This window comes from Saccopteryx leptura, chromosome 6 (assembly GCF_036850995.1).
Source record: "Saccopteryx leptura isolate mSacLep1 chromosome 6, mSacLep1_pri_phased_curated, whole genome shotgun sequence".
Lineage (NCBI taxonomy): Eukaryota > Metazoa > Chordata > Mammalia > Chiroptera > Emballonuridae > Saccopteryx > Saccopteryx leptura.
In genome coordinates, this window is record NC_089508.1 from 96,715,949 (window position 1) to 96,737,783 (window position 21,835).

General features: G+C 37.9%; 1 pseudogene; it reads right to left on the minus strand.

The window, feature by feature from the left end:
* The window catches only part of LOC136377138 (activator of 90 kDa heat shock protein ATPase homolog 1 pseudogene), a 71,296-nt pseudogene extending 57,827 nt beyond the window's left edge, over positions 1 to 13,469 (minus strand).
* Between the last annotated feature and the right edge of the window lie 8,366 nt (positions 13,470 to 21,835).

Consider the following 21,835-nt stretch of genomic DNA (forward strand, 5'->3'; position numbering starts at 1 on the left):
CTCTCCCCGTTTCCAGCTTCAGAAAAATACAAAAAAAAAAAAAAGAAGCTTTTATCTTTATCCCTTCCTCAATCCATGTAGAAGGTGCTTCTCTGGGCTTCCAGCATGATCTTGGGCATACTTTCATCATAGCATTCAGTTTCTGTTTATTTGTTTAATTTTAAGTCTTTTTCAGTAGAGGTCAGGGATCATCTTTTTTTTTTATTTTTTAGTGTGAGAGAAGGAGAGATAGTGAGACATACTCCCGCATACACCCCAACTGGGATCCACCTGGCAACCTCCATCTGGGGCTGATGCTCAAATCAACTGAACTATGCTCAGTTCCCTGAGGCCAATGCTCGACCTAATGGAGCCACTGGCTGAGGGAGGGGAAGAGGGAGAAAAGAGGGAGAGGAAGGAGGAGAGAAGCAGATGGTTGCTTTTCCTTTGTGCCCTGTCTGGAAATTGAACCCTGGTTGTACATATACTGGGCCGATGCTCTATCCATTGAGCCAACCGACCGGGGTCTAATCATGCTTTTTTATTTGTGTCTTCATTTAGTTTTTAGGAATTGATCATATATAGCAGGAATGACACATAGAAGAATAGAGCACAATTATTTACACGAATGAATCAAAGTATGAATTTATTTTCCTCTAGTAGGAAATTAAACTAGTTATTGTTTATTATCTGGTTCTAGAGGATCATCATAGTAATACTTGATTTGTGAATGTTTTAGTTTATTAAGAAAAACTTTTGTCCTCAACACCAATCTATTTTGTATATATGCTATTTCTTAGTTAAACTCTCCCCAAATTTATCATACTCTACTTAAAAACCTGCTGCAGTTCTGTTGTTGGATGGCTCTTCAGCTTCTTTAGTTACTTATCTACACATCCTTTAATCTAACCTTTATCACTTTATCTCCTATCATGAGCTTCTGACCCAGAAACAAATTTATTTGGATGTTTGGTATATCACTTGGATCAGGTTCAGCAACATTTAACTAAAACTCATATTAATAGTATCCTGTTTAACATGAGAGAATTGTATTTATTTTTCATGTTGAAGAACTTATGTGCTGCTTATGATAGATTTAGTAGTTCCACAAAATTATCAGAGAGCCAGAATCTACAGTTCGTGACTTCTTTATCCCCAGGTATGACTGTAGACAGTTACTAAAGCTTTAGCTGTCACAGACATCTTTTAGACTACAGGGAGGGCATGGCCCCTCTCTCAAAGAAATCCTCCTGGAAGATCCATAGAACATTTTTAAAACATCACATTGGCTAAAGCTTACGATGAAATGTAAAAAAGTCTTGTCCAACTTGATAAAAATCCAAATTATCTTTTTAGCTCTTTAAATTCATTTTCAGCCTGACCAGGCAGTAGCTCAGTGGATAGAGCATTGGCCTGGGATGCAGAGGACCCAAGTTTGAAACCCTGAGGATGCTGGCTTGAGCACAAGCTCACCAACTTGAGCACGAGGTCCCTGGCTTGAGCGTGGGATCGTAGAAATGACCCCATGGTTGCTGGCTTGAGTCCAAAAGTCACTGACTTGAAGCCCAAGGTCGCTGGCTTGAGACCAGGTTGCTGGCTTAAGCAAGGGGTTACTCATTTTGCTGAACCCCCCTGGTCAAAGCACATATGAGAAAGAAATCAATGAACAACTAAGGAGCCTAAGGTGCCACAACGAAGAATTGATGCTTCTCATCTCTCTCCCTCCCTGTCTGTCTGTACCTCTGTTCCTCTCTCTGTCTCTCTCTGTCTCTCTCTCTCTCTGTCTCTGTCACAAAAAGAAAAAAATTATTTTGATTTCTAAAATATGAATAACAATGCTTATCTCGTAGAAATTCTGTAAAAATACAAGTATGCATTTGAAGCTCAAGTACAGTGCCAGGCACATAGCAGGATCTCAATAGGTAGTTGTTGCTATCAGAGATGAAATTATTGAGATTCAGAGACTGTTGCAGCTCCTGCAAAATCTTATAGATAGTAATGATTAAACTAGTGTTCAAATCTAGACCTGCCTGACTCTGAGACCTCTATTTTTACAAATACAGTGAAATATAGCAGGAACAAAAAAAACCAAGAGCTTCTGTTTTTCAGTTCAGCCTTTTATTTCCTGAATTGTTATATGCTTTTGGTCTGCATTTTCTGGATCACTGAAGATAGTGTTAAAACAAAAATCTAGTGTCTTTTGTTTGATTTATCCAAATACTTGCCTTGCTTGCTTTCCACTTCTTTTTGTGGAGACTTGGCTGAAATCAACAGCATTAATTGAGTGTGTAATTCTGGAACCATCTAAGAAAGCTAAAATCATTTAAAATTAGTTGGGGTTTAGTAACTAGGTTGAACTTTGCCTTTGTCAAGCAGTTTCCAGCTGACTCACTGCAGCTGCAACAATTGACATCATTTTGTGCCTTTCATGCAAAGACTAATTTGGCAGGCAGTAATCCCAGTGGAGTGGGATTCAGAGCCTCAATGAACCTCAGGGTTGGAATGGACTTTAAAGGTCATGAAATGCAAACCTTAATATAATGATTGAATTGAATTAGATCAACCCCACCAAGTGGTTTTCTAACCTACACTTGTGTAAGTCCAGTGACAAAAAGTGTGAAGAGTTTCACATGGCTAAATTGTGTATTCCATGCTATATTTGAGTACCTCTGACTTCTCTATATTGAACTGAACTCTGTACTCTTAACTTTTCAGCCAGCAGAAGTAGTACTATCCCTCGAACAAATGCAGTCCTTTGTGGAACCTTACCACATTTCAAATGTTTGACAACTATGACTTTGCCTTTCCTTAGAATTTTCTTACTGCTAAATACCTCTGATTTTTTGAACTTTTTTTTATTCAATATGGCTTTAATTTCCTTCATAAGCCTGTGCTAACAGGTATATTAGTTTTGGTTTGGCTAGATTTTTTAAAAGTATTTCTCTCTTATCCTTGAGATGAAAGAAATTTTGTACTTGTAGATTAGGGGATTGTCCTGGTAAAGTAAGAAGGGAGTAGGTTGAAAACTTGCAGAATGATAATAGGTTAGGAAATGATCAAATTGTTGAGGGTTTGCTGGACCTCCTACAAGTAAACCAATGTGACATATTAATTTCAAACTATGAAAGGCTCAAAGGCATGAAAAAATCATAGTGCTCTTTAAGCACAAGGTAGAGTAAGTTGGGTTATTTATTGTAACAGCTTAGGCTCCTTCTGTTTTATTTGTATGGATTTCTTATTTTAGTGTTCAGGATGGATGGATAGATAACTGCAAGGAAGAAGTAATGGTTGTTCTTATAATACTTACAGATTTAAAGCAAAACAAAATATTTTCTGAATCTGACAAAATTTTAAGTTATATATGGAAATAATTTAGCAGTTTTAACTCATTCAATGAAATATATATGTCTTTAGTAACTTCAAAAATCTTAAAGAATACAACTGAATTCAGGATTTAATAATGTTTCATGTCTATCACTAAACAGCTCTGTGTTATTTGAAAAAATATCACTCACTATCTCTGCTAATGAAACAGAGTAGTGAGTTCACTGTGAAATAAATATGATGTGAGGATAAATGATATATTTTCTTTAATTAGTATTTATGAAATGATTTTCAAATTAAGTTCTGAGAACTGAAGATTCAGGGGCAAAAAATGTTGACAAAGTTGAAGTTCTCATATAGCTTATATTTTTATTATAAGACTTTTTTATAGAATCAACATTCTAAAATGGTGATGGAGTAGGCAGATGTCTCCCATCCAAGTACTAACCAGGCCCGACCCTGCTTAGCTTCCGAGATCAGACGAGATCGGGCGCGTTCAGGGTGGTATGGCCATAGACAGGAGTAGGCAGATGTTCCAACTGGTACCTCCCAGGACCAAATTGGATTACAAATTAATTTAAGAACAATCATCTTAAAAAACCAACTTTGGACTGAACGAAGAGAGTCTGTAACCAAGAATCACAGAAGAAGCCACACTGAGACTGGTAGGAAGGGTGGAGAGGTGGAAAGGGCTGTCCCGCTCCCAGGAGTGAGTGGCGGCTGAGGGTATGGGGGACTCTCATGGTGGAGAGGGTCACCTGAGAGGTATGGGTCCTCATCCCCAAGCTGGGCAACAAAGGCTAGAGCCTAGAAAAGGTGCCCACACAGCATTTGGCAGTGAAAAGAGCTGAGGTTTCTGTCTACAAGATAGAGACAGAGCTCTTACAGACACATGCTCCGTCATAAAGGAACAGCATAGAAAATTTTGTTCACAGCCACTTAACTGGGGATCCGGGCGGGGGGGGGGGGGGGCTGAGAGGACTAGAGTTGTGTGAGGAGAGTGTGAAGTTGGTGACCCAGGAAGAGACACTTTGAGGGATGGCCACCGGAAATCCTGTGCTGAGTCATTCTTCAATACTGCAGTCGCCATCTTTCTTGGGTGAGCAGTCCCCTCTGAATGGCATCAGCCTGGGTAAAAAGCAACTTCCCCACCCTTGGCATTCTCTCCTACCCCAATCATGGAGACTGGGTCATTCTGACAGGCCAGGAAGCAGGGGACATGTCAGTTATTCAGTTTTCTGCTTTTTTTTTTTTTTTTTTTTTATATAATTTTATTTTTTTAATGGGGTGACATCAATAAATCAGGATACATATATTCAAAGATAACAAGTCCAGGTTATCTTGTCGTTCAATTATGTTGCATACCCACCACCCAAAGTCAGATTGTCCTCTGTCACCTTCTATCTTGTTTTCTTTGTGCCCCTCCCCACCCCCTATCCCTCTCCCATTCCCCCCTCCCCCCCGTAACCACCACACTCTTATAAATGTCTCTTAGTTTCACTATTATGTCCCACCTACGTATGGAATAATACAGTTCCTGGTTTTTTCTGATTTACTTATTTCGCTTCGTATCATGTTATCAAGATCCCACCATTTTGCTGTAAATGTTCTGATGTCATCATTTCTTATGGCTGAGTAGTATTCCATAGTGTATATGTGCCACATCTTCTTTATCCAGTCATCTATTGATGGGCTTTTTGGTTGTTTCCATGTCCTGGCCACTGTGAACAATGCTGCAATAAACATGGGGCTGCATGTGTCTTTACGTATCAATGTTTCTGAGTTTTTGGGATATATACCCAGTAGAGGGATTGCTGGGTCATAAGGTAGTTCTATTTTCAGTTTTTTGAGGAACCACCATACTTTCTTCCATAATGGTTGTACTACTTTACATTCCCACCAACAGTGGATGAGGGTTCCTTTTTCTCCACAGCCTCTCCAACATTTGCTGTTACCTGACTTGCTAATAACAGCTAATCGAACAGGTGTGAGGTGGTATCTCATTGCCGTTTTGATTTGCATTTCTCTAATAGCTAAAGAAGATGAGCATCTTCTCATATATCTGTTGGCCATTTGTATTTCTTCCTGGGAGAAGTGTCTATTCATATCCTCTTCCCATGTTTTTATTGGATTGTTTGTTTGTTTGTTGTTGAGTTTTATGAGTTCTTTGTATATTTTGGATATTAGGCCCTTATCTGAGCTGTCGTTTGAAAAAATCATTTCCCATTTAGTTGGCTTTCTGTTTATTTTGTTATCAGTTTCTCTTGCTGAGCAAAAACTTCTTAGTCTGATGTAGTCCCATTCATTAATTTTTGCCTTCACTTCTCTTGCCATTGGAGTCAAATTCATAAAATGCTCTTTAAAACCCAGGTCCCTGAGTTGAGTACCTATGTCTTCTTCTATGTACTTAATTGTTTCAGGTCTTATGTTTAGATCTTTGATCCATTTTGAGTTAATTTTTGTACAAGGGGAGAGACTGTAGTCCAGTTTCATTCTTTTGCATGTGGCTTTCCAGTTTTCCCAGCACCATTTATTGAAGAGGCTTTCTTTTCTCCATTGTGTGTTGTTGGCCCCTTTATCAAAAATTATTTGACTATATATATGTGGTTTTATTTCTGGACTTTCTATTCTGTTCCATTGGTCTGAGTGTCTATTTTTCTGCCAATACCATGCTGTTTTGATTGTCGTGGCCCTATAATAGAGTTTGAAGTCAGGTATTGAAATGCCCCCAGCTTCATTCTTTTTCTTTAGGATTGCTTTGGCTATTCGGGGTTTTTTATAGTTCCATATAAATCTGATAATTTTTTGCTCTATTTCTTTAAAAAATGTCATTGGAAGTTTGATGGGAATTGCATTAAATTTGTATATTGCTTTGGGTAATATAGCCATCTTGATTATATTTATTCTTCCTAGCCAAGAATAAGGTATATTCTTCCATCTAATTATATCTTTTTCGATTTCCCTTAACAATGGTTTATAGTTTTCATTATATAAGTCCTTTACATTCTTTGTTATGTTTATTCCTAAGTATTTTATTTTTTTTGTTGCAATTGTGAAGGGGATTATTCTTTTGAGTTCCTTCTCAGTTGTTTCATTGTTGGCATATAGAAAGGCTATTGACTTCTGTATGTTAATTTTGTATCCTGCGACCTTACTGTATTGGCTTATTGTTTCTAGTAGTCTTTTTGTGGATTCTTTGGGGTTTTCGATGTATAGTATCATATCATCTGCAAAAAGTGATACCTTTACTTCTTCTTTTCCGATATGGATGCCTTTTATTTCTTTGTCTTGTCTGATTGCTCTGGCTAGAACCTCTAGTACCACATTAAATAAGAGTGGAGAGAGTGGACAACCCTGTCTTGTTCCTGATTTAAGGGGGAAAGCCTTCAGTTTGGTGCCATTTAATATGATGTTAGCTGATGGTTTATCATATATGGCCTTTATCATGTTGAGATATTTTCCTTCTATACCCATTTTGTTGAGAGTCTTAAACATAAAATTGTGTTGTATTTTATCGAAAGCCTTTTCTGCGTCTATTGATAAGATCATGTGGTTTTTGTTCTTTGTTTTGTTGATATGGTGTATTACATTAACCGTTTTACGTATGTTGAACCATCCTTGAGATTCTGGGATGAATCCCACTTGATCATGATGTATTATTTTTTTAATATGTTGTTGTATTCGATTTGCTAATATTTTGTTTAGTATTTTAGCATCTGTATTCATTAGAGATATTGGTCTGTAGTTTTCTTTTTTTGTGCCATCCTTGCCTGGTTTTGGTATGAGGGTTATGTTGGCTTCGTAAAATGTGTTTGGAAGTATTGCTTCTTCTTCAATTTTTTGGAAGACTTTGAGTAGAATAGGAACCAAGTCTTCTTTGAATGTTTGATAAAATTCGCTGGTATAGCCATCAGGGCCTGGACTTTTATTTTTGGGGAGGTTTTTAATGGTTTTTTCTATTTCTTCTCTACTGATAGGTCTGTTTAGGCTTTCTGCTTCTTCTTGACTCAGTCTAGGAAGGTTGTATTTTTCTAGGAATTTATCCATTTCTTCTAGGTTGTTGAATTTAGTAGCATAAAGTTTTTCATAGTATTCTACAATAATTCTTTGTATATCTACGGTGTCCGTGGTGATTTCTCCTCTTTCATTTTGGATTTTGTTTATATGAGTTCTTTCTCTTTTTTCCTTGGTAAGTCTTGCCAAGGGTTTGTCAATTTTGTTGATCTTTTCAAAGAACCAGCTCCTTGTTCTATTAATTTTTTCTATAGTTTTTCTGTTCTCTAATTCATTTATTTCTGCTCTGATTTTTATTATCTCCTTTCTTCGGCTGGTTTTGGGTTGTCTTTGTTCTTCTTTTTCTAGTTCCTTAAGGTGTGAAGTTAAGTGGTTCACTTGGGCTCTCTCTTGTTTGTTCATATATGCCTGAAGTGATATGAACTTCCCTCTTATCACTGCTTTTGCTGCATCCCATAGATTCTGATATGTCGTATTGTCATTTTCATTAGTCTGTATATATCTTTTGATCTCTGCACTTATTTCTTCTTTGACCCATTCATTTTTTAAAAGTATGTTGTTTAGTTTCCACATTTTTGTGGGATTTTTTTCCTCTTTTTTGCAGTTGAATTCTAGTTTCAAGGCTTTATGATCAGAAAATATGCTTGGTACAACTTCAATTTTTCTGAATTTGCTGATGTTGTTTTTGTGGCCCAACATATGGTCAATTCTTGAGAATGATCCATGTACACTGGAGAAAAATGTATACTCAGTCACTTTGGGATGAAATGTCCTGTAGATGTCTATCATATCCAGGTGCTCTAGTGTTTTGTTTAAGGCCACTATGTCTTTGTTGATTCTCTGTTTGGATGACCGATCTAGAGCCGTCAGCGGTGTATTGAGGTCTCCAAGTATGATTGTATTTTTGTCAGTTTTTGTTTTAAGATCAATAAGTAGCTGTCTTATATATTTTGGTGCTCCTTGGTTTGGTGCATATATATTAAGAATTGTTATGTCTTCTTGATTCAGTGTCCCCTTAGCCATTATGAAATGGCCATTTTTGTCTCTGAGTACTTTTCCTGTCTTGTAGTCAGCATTATCCGATATGAGTATTGCTACACCTGCTTTTTTTTGGATGTTATTTGCTTGGAGTATTGTTTTCCAGCCTTTCACTTTGAATTTGTTTTTATCCTTGTTACTTAGATGAGTTTCCTGTAGGCAGCATACAGTTGGATTTTCTTTTTTAATCCATTCTGCTACTCTGTGCCTTTTTATTGGTGAGTTTAATCCGTTTACATTTAGTGTAATTATTGATACTTGTGAGTTCCCTATTGCCATTTTATATCTTGCTTTCTATTAGTTTTGTGTCTTGTTTGATCCTTCTCTTTTGTTTTTCTATCTTTTGTTTTTATTTGGTTGTATTCCATACATCTTTCCACTGTTGCTATCTTTTTTATCTCATGTGCTTCTGTGGTGGTTTTTTCAATGGTGGTTACCTTTGAATAATGAAAAGGGTCCCTACCCTGTTCATTGTAGCGAACTATTTTGTGAGTACTTTTGCACTCCATCATCCTTTGCTACTGTTAATCTCCATCTTCTCCCCCTCTTTCTTTTTGTTGTTGTCACAGTTTAAATTTGGTTTTATTGTGTTCTTCTTGGAGCTTTTACTTGTGGCTCTGTTTTTTTTTTTGTTCTTTGTATCTGATTGGAGAACCCCCTTTAGTAATTCCTGGAGTGGGGGTTTTCTGATGATAAATTCCCTCATCTTTTCTGTATCTGTGAATGTTTTTATTTCTCCTTCATATTTGAAGGATAGCTTTGATGGGTATAGTATTCTTGGCTGAAAGTTCCTCTCTTTCAGGACTTTAAATATTGGGGTCCACTCTCTTCTAGCTTGTAGAGTTTCTGCTGAGAAATCTGATGATAATCTAATGGGCCTTCCTTTATATGTTGTATTCTTCTTTTCCCTGGCTGCCTTGAGAATTTTTTCTTTGCTGTTGGTTTGTGTCAATTTCATTATGATATGCCTTGGAGTAGGTTTGTTGGGGTTAAGAAAACTTGGAGTTCTGTTTGCTTCTTGAACTTGAGGCTTTAGTTCTTTCCACAGGCTTGGGAAGTTCTCATCTATTATTTGTTTGAGTATGTTCTCCATTCCATTTTCTCTCTCTTCTCCCTCTGATATACCTATTATTCTTATGTTATTCTTTTTGATGGAGTCAGATAATTCTTGTAGGGCTATCTCATTTTTTTTAATTTTTGAGTCTCTTTCTTCTTCTCTCTGTTGTGCCTCAAGTTGCTTGTCTTCTATTTCACTAATCCTCTCTTCTATCTGACCTGTTCTATTAGCTAAGCTTGTTACTTCGTTTTTCAGCTCGTGAATTGAGTTTTTCATCTCTGTTTGATTTGTTTTTATAGTTTCAATTTCCTTGGACATATATTCTTTGTGTTCATTGAGTTGTTTTCTGAGCTCCCTAAATTGCCTTTCTGTGTTTTCTTGTATATCTCTGAGTATTTTTAGGATTTCTATCTTGAATTCTCTGTCATTTAGCTCCAAGGTTTCCAATATATTAAATTTTTTCTCCATAGATTTTTCCTCATCTAGCTGTGTTACCTCTCTTTCTTTTGTATCCATGATATTCGATTTTCTCTTCCTTAATGGCATCTGAGGGTGGTTTTGTTGATAGTATTAATGAGATTTAATAAAGAATAAAAAGTTTAAAAAATAATTAAAAAAAATCGAAAAGAGTTGTTTTTTTTTAAAAAAAAATTAATAATGAAATAAAGAAAAATAAAATAAAATAAAAATTTAAAAAAAAAAAAAAAAAAAAAAAAAAGGAAATTATTCCCCCCCTCCTTTTTTCCTCTCCTCTCCTCTCCCCTCTTTCTTGATAAAATCTTGTGGTGGACTGTGAATTATAACAAACAATGCCTGTGATGGAGGGCCTGAATTGGGGAAAAGTAATAAAGGGGCAAAAAAAAAAAAAAAAAAAAAAAAAAAAAAAAAAAAGAAAGAAAGAAAAAAGAAAAAAAAGAGCGTATGGACCCACAAAAAGCAAATAAGGAAAAAATTTGGATCAAGAATAAAATGATTTGCTTTTAGGTGTTGGTTGTCTAAGAGTTATGATGAGAGGATTAAGAGGAAAATGGAAAAATGGGGGGACAAATTAAAAAATTACTATTGTATTTAGTGGAACAAGAACTAGATAATATGGAGAGCCAGGGATGGGAGCACTGCTAGTGAGTTAAAAAGGTGAAGTAAATACCCCCCAAAATGCCACAAACATAAGTTTGAGTCCCAGATAAGATAATTTGTTTGTTATTGAGGTTTGAATGAGAGGAGATGTAAAGGAAAAAGGAAGAAACTAATATAGAGGGAGAAAAGAAAGAGAGAGAGAGAGAAAAAAAAAGAGGGAACCACTAAAAGAAGAAAAAAGAAAGGAGAGAGAGAGAGAGAGTTAAGGGTTTTGGAGTGCAACTCTCATAGAGAGAAAGGAAGAGAAGAGAAAAGATAATGGGAGATGTAACACTTATGGGTAGTGTAGTTCAAGGAGAGGAGAGAGTAAGACCGGTAGAGAGTTAATCGGCCAAATTGGAGGAGGAAAAAAAAAAGTATCAAGAATGAAGGTAAGAGAAACAAACAAACAAATATAATAAAATGGGATAGGTTATAAAGTCTGCAGATTATTCTTGATTTTGAGAGGTTATCTTCTTGCTTTTTCTTTTCTCTCCCTCTTCCTGGTCGGTGACTCTGTACCCCGGGTTTTGCCCCTTTGCCACGCTCAGGTGGAGGTTTGCAGTTGATAAGTCTCTATGGCAATGTCATGTATTGTGCTTTAATCTCGTTGGCAGTCGAGGCTATTAGCATTTATAGGCTCCGACAGTGAGAGAGTCTGTGTTCCTGGAGCCTTTCTCCTAGTCTTTCCTTCCTCAATTAGTAGCCTGATAATCCAGCTATGGGGTTGCTGCTGCCTCTGCCTGGATAGTAAGAGGCTCAAAGAGCTGGCAACTCCCCACTCTATTTCCACTCAGCACAGGGCTCTGGGTAAGGCTCAGTCAGTCAGAGCTGCTAGCATAATCAGGCGGGCTTTCCACCCACTCACAGACCTCTGGCTCTGCCACTCTGTCCGGTAACACAAGCGGGTGCCCACTTCCGGGGCGCTTGGAGAAAACTCTCACTCACTGGCTGCGCGCGCAGACCAGGATATCCGGCCAGCAGTCTCACGCTCTGAGTGAAACCCCCGACTGCAGGGAAAAGTTGCAGCGTTGGAATTGAGTCTCGCTCCGTCCCCGTGCGCGGCTTTTGCAAGGCGCTGGGGCGGCCCGAGATTCCGCTTTGGCCCACACAAAGGCCCCTGACTCTGCTCCTCTGTGCGATGACACAGGGGCGCACTGCCGAGGCACTCGGAGGAATCGCTCACTCCTTATCTGCGTGCGCAAACCCGGATATGAGGCCGGCCACGTTTCCCTCTGAGTGAAACACCCTCGGCAAGGAAAATCTCCACCATTGGAATTAGTTCTCACTCCCTCCCGTGCGTGGCTTTCCCAGGGCGCTGGGGCTGCCCAGAGACTCTGCCCTCGGCCCACAGAAAGGCCTCTGACCCTGCCTCTCCGTGAGGCAACACGGGCACTGACTCCCGGGGCCTAGGAAGAAATCTCTCGCCCACTAACTGCGCACCAACCAGGAGACCGGGTAAAATGGCCGCGCCGCTTGTCTTTTTTTGTTTGGGTTTGGCGCGAGTGTTAGCTTGTATTGCCCGGGTTGCCACAGGATCAGATTTTCCTCGGCTTGGATCTCCGTGCCACAGCCTGGTTCGGCCGTTTGTATTCACCCCCTTTGCCCGCCTCAGTTTCTATATTCACAGTTACCAGAGAAAGCCGCCCTGTTTAGGTTAGTGAGGAAGGCGGAGCATTTCTTACTCCCTATTTCCTTCGGGGTTTGGTTATATATTTAGCCAATTTTTCACTCAATCATACCTTTGGGTGTATTGCAAAGCATCTGGAAGCTCCAAGTATAGGTTTTTCTGTTTCTGGTTGAAGATCTTGTTGAGTTTTGGGGGAGATTTATCGGTATCGCTTCCTACCCCGCCATTACTCTGACGTCATCTCAGTTTTCTGCTTTTAAGGCTGGAGCATTCATCCTCCCTGCACCACCCCATGCTCCTAAGTCTATGACTGGTGCTTCCACTTCACAGAAGACTCATTAGAAACTGTCCTACTATGGGAAGACCACATCACTGGGTCTCAGAGGCCACACCCTTTTAGGTCTGTGAAAAAAAATCTGGACAGACTACACCTGCAGCCAAGCTGTGGAGCAACACCCAACACCCTTCTTAATCCCTGAATTGCCACAGGCTCTAGACTCTACCATAGGTTTTCTTCAGTGGCTGAGCACCAAAAGCAGCCAGCAGACAGAGGCTGCAGAGGCAGGATTCAGGGAAATTTGGCCTTTTAAGCAGACCTTTCCACAGGCCCAGTGTGGGTAAAAGCCGGCCTAGGAGTGTGGCTTGGTATTTCCATATGCACTTGAACCCAGCAGAGGTAGCCACAAACTCTGGATTGCTTGTGACTCCAAGAAGGTTGCTGAGAGCCAGTCATGGGTAGTGTCTCCCACTGGTCTGTGCTGGGTTCCCTCCAGGGAGGCCCAGGGCTGGCACATCTAGTGGCCAGCTGCAGAGAGCATCAGTTCAGGACCTTACAACCCTTGCTAGTGGGGTATGATAAGGAAGGGTTCCTCACAACTGGCCCAGCTGAGGCAAGTTCCACTTTCTGTGATCAACACTGGCATAATGGCTCTTGTGCACTGGATAGAGTGTAACTTCACAGCCAGCTGGCCACGGTGCTGAATATCCTGCCTTGCTGGGCCAGATTCCACAGGGAGAAGGGAGAAAGTCATGGAGCATAAACATATAAATTGTGTGTCCTTGCAAGCCAATTATTGGGTCTAGTTGAGGGGCTTAGCCACTTTCTGGGAGAGCACAGTCAGCCCTAGGAGAGGACTCTCTCAGTCTTCTTCCCTGAATCCAGGGTCTCACCAACTGTAAGAACTTCTGCAGAAGGCACTGTTGGCCCCACTTGATCTGATCCTGATGCACACCTTGTTGGGAAGAAATAAAATTTGAGTATCCAGCAGTGGCTGAGTGATTAGGCTCTGGAGTAGGTACTACATTCCTCATACTGAGCTCCTGTCCAAGAGACCCCTGAAGTAGGGGGTCCCATTAATGTTGCATTCCCAACCTTAACTGCCCTAACTCACCAAGCATGCATCATGTAGAGGCGTTGGTTGGGTGAGGCCAGTCTGAGCCCACACTACAGTCTTTCTACAGAAGACTCTGTGGGAAGACCATGCAGCTACAAGAGGAGGAGGAGCAGCTGAAAAGTGGAGACAAAGCTTACAGAGCTTGGAGCATTTACGGAGCTGCTGTTATCTCTAACCAGGAGGAAGCTGATACTTATATACAGGCTGGCCCCTCCCACACTACCCAGTCACAGGAAATGCAGACACAAAGAGTGAAGAGAGCAGAAGTTCCAGACAAGTTGCCCATGGTAGGTTACAAACAACAGCTGACGCTAACCCAAGAGGACCTAGAACCAACACAACCAGTAGTGAGTGATAGCACCAACCCCAGACTCAGCTAACTACTCAAACCACATACACAAAGGAGGAGTCAAGCAGACTCTATGGAGAATAAATACAGCCAACAGGATAGTCACTGCATTATGTCTAATACACATGATCAAGCTTGACCTTTAAAGCCAGCCAGCCTGAAGGGATAACTGCACCCACAAAGGACCAACTGCATTCAGCACTCACGACAGAAATGAAACTACTACTCTCAAGAAGCATTCCTAGAGCAAGGAAATCAGGTGGCCTGGAGATCTGTATCATGAGCCTGTCTTCTTCATAACACCACAAGAATTTCAAGGTCAGACAGCACTACCTAATACACAGACAAAATGGGCAAGGAAATATGACCCAAATGAATCAACAAAAGAAATCTCCAGAAAAAGAACTAAATGATATGGAAGTAACCAAACTACCAAACACAGACTTTAAAATAATGATTTTTAGGTTGTTCAAGGATATTAGAGCAACAATGGATGGTCATAATGAGCATGTAAAGAAAGATAGAAAGTATCAAAAAGGACACTGAAATCATAAAAATAAAACCAGTCAGAAATGACAAATACAGTATCAGAATTGAAGGCTGCACTAGAAGGAATCAACAACAGGCTGCATGAAGCAGAGGATCAAATCAGTGATTTAGAGGACAAGATAAATGAAAACACAGAAGCAGAGCAGCAAAAGGAAAGGAGGCTCAAAAGGTCTGAATAAATTCTAAGAGACTTTTGTGACAACATGAAGAGAAACAATATCCGTATTATAGGGGTTCCTGAAGGAGACAAGAATGAACAAGGGATAGAGAACCTGTTGAAGTAATCATAGCTGAAAATTTTCCTAAATTGATGAGTGAAAAAGTCACACAAGCTCAAGAAGCACAGAGAATCCCACTAAGAGGAAACCAAGGAGGCCTACACCAAGACACATCATAATTAAAATGCCAAAGTTAAGAGACAAAGAAAGAATACTAAAAGCTGCAAGAGAAAAGCAGTTAATTATCTGCAGATGAGCCCCCATAATGATGACATCTGACTTATCAACAGAAACACTTGAGGCCAGAAGAGATTGGCAAGAAATATTTAAAGTGATGCAAAACAAGAACCTACAATGAAGACTACTTTAACCTGCAAGGCTATCATTCAAAATTGAAGGAGAAATAAAAAGCTTCCGAGACAAAAAAAAAAAGACTCAGTGAATTCATTATAACTAAACCAGTACTGTAAGAAATGTTAAGGGACCTGCTGTAAAAAGAGCAATGGAAGAAAGAAATCCAGAGAAATAGGATTTTAGATTTAAAGAATAAATTAGCAATAAATAAATACATACCAATAATAATCTCAAATGTAAATGGATTAAATGCTCCAATCAAAAGAAATAGGGTAGCTTCATGGATAAGAATACACAACCTGTGCATATGCTGTTTATAAGAGACCCAACTCAGAACAAATGATACATATAGACTGAAAGTGAAAGGATGGAAAGCTGAGGTAGCAATACTGTACTTAAATCTGACAAAATGGCCTTCAAAAGAAAGGCTATAGCAAATTCAAAATGGATAAAAGACTTAAATGTAAGTCGTGAAACCATAAACATCTTGGAAGAAAACAAAGGCAGTAAACTCTCCAATAACTCACGTGGCAATATTTTTGCAGATATATCTGCATGGGCAAGTAAAATAAAGGACAAAACAAACAGATGGGACTATATCAAACTAAAAAGCTATTGCACAACACAAGACTCAGTTAATAAAAAGAAAACCCAGACAGTGGGAGAACATATTTGCCGACATGTCTGATAAGGGGATAATAACCAAAATTTATAAAGAATTTCTAAAACTCAACACCAGGAAGGTAAACAATCCAATAAAAAAATGGGCAAAGGAACTGAATAGACTCTTCTCCAAAGAGGACATATAGATGGCCAATAGGCATATGAAAAAATATTTACCATCACTAATCATCAGAGAAAAGCAAGTTAAAACCATAATGAGCTACCACCTCACACTTGTCAGAATGGTACTCATTAACATATCAACACACAGTAAGTGCTGGCAAGAGTGTGGAGAAACTAGAACCCTCATGCATTGCTGGTAGGCATGCAGACTTGTGCAGCCACTATGGAGACTGGCATTTCTTTGAAAAATTAAAAATGAAACTGCCGCCTGACCGAGCGGTGGCGCAGAGCATAGGGCTGGGATGCAGAAGACCCAGATTCGAGACCCTGAGTTCGCCAGCTTGAGCGCGGGCTCATCTGGTTTGAGCAAAAGCTCACCAGCTTGGACCCAAGGTCCCTGGCTCGAGCAAGGGGTTACTTGGTCTGCTGAAGACCTGCAGTCAAGGCATATTGAGAAAGCAATCAATGAACAACTAAGGTGTCGCAACGATAAACTGATGATTGATGCTTCTCATCTCTCTCCATTCCTGTCTATCTGTCCCTATCTATCCTTCTTTCTGACTCTTTCTATCTCTGTAAAAAAATAAAAATGAAAAAAATAAAAATGAAACTGCCTTTTGATTCAGCTATCTCACTTTTAGGAATATATCCTAAGAATACCAAATCACTGATTCAAAAGAAGATACACACTCCCATGTTTATTGCAGCATTGTTTACAATAGCCAAGATCTGGAAACAGCCCAAGTGCCTGTCAGTGGATGAGTGGATTAAAAAGTTGTGGTAAATATACACAATGGAATACCACACGGCTGTGAAAAACAGAAATATTTGATCTTTACATAAACCTGAATTACAGTCTTATAGTGTCACCTTGAAATGTTTTGCAGCTTGGTAATTTTGTACTGTGAACAAAATTTTACACACACACACACACAAAAAAAAAACCTGATTGTTTTTTAATAAAATGCCTTATGGTAGAATTTCAAATATAATGCTAGATTGTTTCATGTCTATTAGAATAAAAGAGAAAACAAACTAAGGCATGGTAAATGTAGCTATCTCATTTTTAGACTGATTATATATATTGTTGAGAAGGTCAAAACTATTTTTACTCTGGCAAGATATCATCATAAGTATTGTAATTTTTAAAATTTTTATTGATTTTAATTTATTGTGCTTACATAGATTCAAGTATCCCATCGAATATGTCTCCGGCCCCCCCAACCCCCATGTTCACCTTGATATCCCCTTTGACCCCTCCCCCCAACACACTCCCCTCTTCCCTTCAGGATTTGCTGTCCTGCTCTCTATAACGCTATGTTATGAATATATAATTTCACTAATCTCTTTCCCTTCTATGATCCCATTCTCTCATCCCCTTTCCCTCTGTCCACTTTCTCTCTGGTCCCTTTGATCCTGCCTCTGCCTCTATTCTGTTCCTCAGTTCACATTGTTCATTAAATTCCATATATGAGTGAGGTCATATGATATTTTTCTTTCTCTCCCTGGCTTATTTCACTTAGCATAATAGTTTCCAGGTCCATCCATGTTGTCGCAAATGGTAATATTTCATTCTTTTTCATAGCTGTGTAGTATTTCATTGTGTATATGTACCACTGCTTTTTAATCCATTTATCCACTGATGGACACTTGGAATGTTTTCAGATTTTGGCTATTGTAAACAATGCTGCCATAAACATGGTGGTACATTTCTTCTTTTGAATCAGTGATTTGGTATTCTTAGGATGTATTCCTAAACTTGGGAGAGCTGGGTCAAAAGGCATTTCCATTTTTAATTTTTTGAGGAATCTCCATACTGTTTTCCACAGTGGCTGCACCATCTGCATTTCCACCAGCAGGGCAGGAGGGTTCCCTATTCTCCACATCCTCACCAGTACTTATTATGTGTTGTTTTGTTAATGAGCTCCATTCTGAAAAGTGTGAGGTGGTATCTCATTGTGGTTTTAATTTGCATTTCTCTAATCATTAGTGATGTTGAATACTTTTTCATCTGCCTATTGGCCATCTCTGTATCCTCTTTGGAGAAGTGTCTATCCAGCTCTTCTGTCCATTTTTTTATTGGGCTGTTTACTTTGCTGGTGTTGAGTTTTACAGGTTCTTTATAAATTTTTGTTATTAACCCCTTATCAGAGTTACTGTCAAACATGTTCTCCCATTGTGGGATTTGTCTTTTTATTTTTTCATAATGTCTTTAGCTGTGCAAAATCTTTTTAGCTTGATATAGTCCCATTTGTTCATCCTGTCCTTTATTTCACTTGACAATTGAGATAAGTCAGCAAATACTTTGCTACGAGAGATGTCAGAGAGCTTACTGTCTATGTTTTCTTCCAAAATGATTATGGTTTCACAACTTACATTTAAATCTTTTATCCATTTTGAGTTTATTTTTGCGTATGGTGTAAGTTGGTGATCTAATTTTATTTTCTTGCAAATACCTGTCCAATTTTACGAACACCATTTGTTAAAGAGACTGTCTGTATTCTATTGTATGTTTTTACTTTCTTTGTTAAATATCAATTGTCCATATAAGTGTGGGTTTATTTCTGGGCTTTCTGTTCTGTTCCATTGATATGTATGCCTGTTCTTATGACAGTACCAAGCTGTTTTGAGTACAATGGCCTTGTATTATAATTTGATACCACCCACTTTTTCTTCTTTTTGAAGATTGCTGAGGCTATTTGTGTTCTTTTTTGGTTCCATATGAATTTTGGGGATATTTCTTCTATATCATTGAAGTATGCCATTGGCATTTTAATAGAAATTGCATTGAATTTATAGATTGCTTTGGGTAATATAGACATTTTAATGATGTTTATTTTTTCTGTCCATGAACACAATATATTTTTCCACTTGTTTGTATCTTTCTTGATTTCTTTTATCAATATTTTATAATTTTTTGAGTACAAGTCTTTAACCTCCTTGGTTAAATTTACTCTTAGATACTTTATTTTTTTTGTTGCAATAGTGAAGGAGATTGTTTTATTAATTTCTCTTTCAGAAAATTTGTTGTGGTTGTATGAAAATGCCACTGATTTCTGAATATTAACTTTATATCCTGCCACCTTGCTCAAATTATTTATCAGGTCCAATAGTTTTTTGACTGAGACTTTAGGGTTTTCTATGTACAGTATCATGTCATCAGAAAATAATGATAGTTTTACTTCTTTTCCAATTTGGATGCCTTTTATCTCTTCTTCTTGTCTGATTGCTGTGGCTAGGTCTTTCTAAACTATCTTGAATAAAAGTGGTGAAAGGGGGCACCCCTGTCTTGTTCTTGATCTTAAGGGGATTGCTTTTCAGTTTTGCCCATTGAGTATGATATTGGCAGTGGATTTGTCATAGATGGCCTCTATCATTTTGAGGTATGTTCCCAGTATTCCCACTTTGCTGAGAGTTTTGATCATAAATGGATGCTGGATTTTATCAAATGATTTTTCTTCATCTATTGATGTTATTATGTGATTTTTTCCCTTCCTTTTGTTTATGTGATGAATCACATTGTTTTGCAAATATAGTACCAGCCTTGCACCCCAGAATAAATCCCACAATCATGATGTATGATTTTTCTGATGTATTGCTAGATCCGGTTTGCTAATATTTTATTAAGAATTTTAGCATCTAAGTTCATCAGGGATATTGGCCTATAGTTTTCTTTCTTTGTAGCATCTTTGCCTGGTTTTGGAATGATGATTATGCTGAAAGGAGCTTGGAAGTATTCCCTCCTCTTGAATTTTTTGAAATAGTTTGAGAAGGATAGGAGTTAGTTCTTCTTTGAATATTTGTAAAATTCACCTGTGAATACATCTGGTCCAGGACTTTTGTTTATTGGGAGTTTTTTGATAACTGTTACAATCTCATTTGATGTAATTGGCCTATTTAGGTTTTCTGATTCTTCCAGATTGATTTTTGAAAGATTATGCATTTCGAGGAATTTGTCCATTTTGCCTAGGTTGTCTAATTTTTTGGCATATAGTACTTCATAGTATTTTCTTACAATTCTTTGTATTTCTGTTATGTCAGTTGTTACTTCTCCACTCTCATTTTTAATTTTATTTATTTGATCCTCTCTCTTTTTTTCATAGTGAGTCTGGTTAAAGGTTCATCAATCTTGTTTACCTTTTCAAAGAACCAGCTCTTGGTTTTATTGATCTTCTGTATTATTTTTTTTAGCCTCTATGTCATTTATTTCTGGTCTGATCTTTATTATTTCCTTCCTTCTACTTCCTCTGGGCTTTGTTTATTGTTCTTTTTCTTGTTCTTTTAGATGTCGAGTTAGGTTGTGTATTTGGGCTTTTTCTTGCTTCTTAAGGTAGCCTGTAATAATATGAACTTCCCTCTCAGGACTGCTTTTGCTGTGTTCCATAAATTTTGAGGTGTTGTATGTTCATTTTATTTGTTTAAAGGAAATTTTTTATTTCTTTTTTGATCTCATTGTTAACCCATTCTTTATTTAATAACATGCTGTTTAGACTCCAAGTGTTTCAATGTTATTTTAGTTTTTCACTTGCAGTTAATTTCTAGGTTCGTGCCATTGTGATCAGAGAAGATCCTTGATATGATTTCAATCTTCTTAAATTAGTGATACTCGTTTTGTGTCCTAACATGTGGTCTATCCTAGAGAATGTACTATGAGCACTTGAAAAGAATGTATATTCTGCTTCTTTAGGGTGAAGGGTTCTGAAGATTTCTATTAAATCCAGATGATCTAGTGTGTCCTTTAAGTCTGCTGTTTCTTTGTTAATTTTCTTTCTTGGGGATTTATCCATTGATGTTAGTGGGTAATTAAAATCCCCTACTATTATAATATTGCTGTTGATCTTGCCCTTTATATCCATCAAAGTCTGCTTTATATATTTAGGTACTCTTATATTAGGCACATAGATATTTAAAATGGTTATATCTTCCTGTTGGAATGCTCCCTTGCTCATTATGTAGTGACCTTCTTTATTCCTTAGTATAGCCTTTGTTTTAAAGTTTATTTTGTCAGGTATAAGTATTGAAACCCCAGCTTTATTTTATTTCCATTTGCATGAAATATTTTATTCCATTGCTTTACTTTTACTCTATGTGCATCTTTTGTTTTGAGGTGTGTCTCTTGTAGACAGCATATGTACAAATCTTGTTTTCTTATCTACGCAGCTACCCTGTGTGTTCTGATTATAGCATTTAATCCATTTACATTTAAGGTTATTATTGATATATAGTTGTTTATTGCCATTTTGTTCTTTAAATCTACATTCTTCTATTTCTAGATTTTTTGTTTCCCTTTGTTCTGTTTACAACAAGCCCCTTAACATTTCTTGCAGCATAGGTTTGGCTGTAATGAATTAATTGAGGTGTGTTTTTTTTGTTTTTTTTTTTTGTTTTTTGTCTGGGAAGCTTTTTATTTCTTCTTCAATTTTAAATAATAGTCTTGCTGGATAAAGAAATCTTGGTTTTAGGCTCTTGTTTTGCTTTACTTTGAGTATTTTTTGCCATTCTCTTGTGGCCTCTAGTGTTTCTGTTGCAAAGTCAGATGGCATCGTTAAGGGGGCTCCTCTGTAAGTAATTGTCTGCTTTTCTTTTGCTGCTTTTAATATTCTGTCTTTATCCCTTAATTTTTGTATTTCAATTATGATGTGTCTTGGTGTAGGCCTCTTTGGGTTCCTCTTTAAGGGACTCTCTGTTCTGCTTGAACTTGTGTTACTTTTTCCTCATCAATTTAGGGAAGTTTTCAACTATGATTTTTTTCCATCATTATCTGTATCCCTTGTTCTTTCTCTTCTCCTTCAGGAACCCCTATGATGAAGACATTGTTTCTTTTCATGTTGTCACGGAGCTCTCTTAAAGTATACTCAAACTTTTTAAGCCTCTTCTTTTTGCTGCTCCACTTCTGTGCTTTCGTTTATCTTTTCCACTGATTCGATCCTGTTTCCTTCAGCCTACTTTTAGTTCTTTCTAGTGTGGTCTTTATTTCTGATATTGTATTTGTTATTTCTGACTAGTTCTTTTTTTATGATTTCAATG